This window comes from Urocampus carinirostris, chromosome 7 (genome assembly GCF_059441175.1).
Source record: "Urocampus carinirostris isolate Australia breed hairy pipefish chromosome 7, RoL_Ucar_1.0, whole genome shotgun sequence".
Classification (NCBI taxonomy): domain Eukaryota; kingdom Metazoa; phylum Chordata; class Actinopteri; order Syngnathiformes; family Syngnathidae; genus Urocampus; species Urocampus carinirostris.
In genome coordinates, this window is record NC_142355.1 from 9,853,774 (window position 1) to 9,856,035 (window position 2,262).

The window sequence follows — 2,262 nt, forward strand, 5'->3', positions numbered from 1 at the left end:
CGGATGAAAAAGCATACCTGTCAACCTCCATGGCTCCATGCCCTTACAAAATGTCGTATTTTCCCTTACAAAATGCAAAATAATCTTACACCATATTTTATTTTTCAAACATGTTTATTTATGTAGTTTTACATGTTATATTGTACATGTGTTTCGTTATATCATATATATTTTTAATTAACATTTTGTTGTGAGACACTGAGTTGCTCGACGTGAATGAGGTTTATTATAAAAAAAGTTCCAAAAGTAAGTAGCTTGGACGATTACTGTAGAAGGAAAAAATACATGCAAATATAATTAAGTAGAATAATACATTTTCTTATTCAAATTATGAATTCATTTTCTGCATTAAATTATTGTTGGTAATATACTGATTCAAGGGATAACCACAAACCTGTCTTTTTTCATTTACTCCTTTTATTCTTGTTTTTTTTCTTAACTTCTTTATACAACAATAAATATTTGTAATATAATGCATCAAGGCAAGTGAGCCGTTTGAGAGCCGTCTCTCTTTAATGAGTTGAGCCGAAAAAGCCGGTTCTTCAAAAAGAGACGGACTTCCTTTCACTACACACTACCACATGAAATCCGATGTTTTTTAAGACCACATGTATTTCAGATTTACTCAATCAACCCCGCCTGTTGTTTTCAGATCAAAATGACTCACGGCGTTTTAATTCAGGTTCAGCCATTGCGACTAGATGATTGAATCCAAAGAAAATTCAAAACTATGTTTTAATGTAGGCTGCTCTGCTTTCGCTTTGTTCATGTGTGATCGGAATGATGCATGATGGGAAATCCCCAGGCGGCACAGTAGCATCAAACCGCTCGCTTCGTTTGCAACGGAAAAAAAAATACCGAGATAGAGGCTAACACGGCGAACTCATTTGACTTGATTGATTTGCCGTTTCGTGATAGTCGGTGTATACCGGATGGTACCCATCATTGACAAATTGCGTTTTTCCGTACAGATTTTCTTGTACGTCGTGCACGTCTTAAAATGCATAATAAACAGGGTTGGGTAGGGTTACTTTAACTTGATTACTTTCAATTACTTTTGTATTACTCCAATACCAAATATGCTAAAAAAGACAAAAGATACTAAATATGAATAAGATTACAAATTTTTGTGCTGGCTTGGGGAGTAACGGAATACACGGAACGGCAAAAATGATGTTGGCAAACCAGCTCAGTAGCCTAGATGGTAGTGTGCCCGCTTTGAGACTGGGAGGTCGCTGGTTCGCGCCTCGGCCGAGACATACCTAATTGGTATAATGGCGGCGCCCTCTGTTGGCTGCGGCTGCATCGACTCGCTACAACGGGTCAGGTGTATCGACATTTCGTTCTGTGTACATTGTTACAAAGAATGACAATATAAAGGAAATTATTATTATTATTATTATGTGTGGATTTGGTTTCTGTCGCATTTCATGTTAGTTTTGCCGGAGATCAAAGAGATCAAAGCCAGGAGAGAAAGCTTATCACGTGTTGTGAGTCATCATTTTATTCATATTTAGTTTCTTTTGTACAGCACGGCGGTGCAGTGGTTAGCGCGTGTGCGGCACAGTTCTGAGGTCGTGAGAATCTCCTGCGTGGGTTCAAATCCAGCTCCCAGCCTTACTGTGCGGAGTTTGTATGTTCTCCCCTTGCTTGCGTGGGTTTCCTCCCACATTCCAAAGACATGAATTTCAGGTGAATTGGACGGTCCAAATTGTCCCTAGGTGTGACTGAGCGAGTGAGTTGTCTGTCCCCGTGTGCCCTGCGATTGGCTGGCAACCAGTTCAGGGTGTCCCCTGCCCACTGCCCGATGATTGCTGGGATGGGCTCCAGCACCCCCGCGACCCTACTGAGGATAAGCGGTGCAGCTGATGAGATGAGATGATGAGTTTCTTTTGTCTTTTATTAGCACATTTGGTATTGGAGTAATCCAGAAGTAATTGAAAGTAATCAAGTTAAAGTAACCCTACCCAACCCTGATAATAAATGTACTTTGTACGGCAAAAACGTACAGGTTGACAGGTATGAAAAACCCTGCTGGGCCACATGTAGTTTGCCCACCCCTGCTCTGAAGAACTGAACGTAAAATCGCCCTATATTTTAAATGATTTAATGGCTCTTTTTCTACACACGTTCTTCCGCACAACACACTGAAGAGCAAACTCAAACGCACGCGCACAGGTGTATTGCGGTCATGAAAGGAATTCTCCGGATAGCAACCGAGGGAAAGCATGCCATTGTTATGCACGTTTACCCTCCATCATG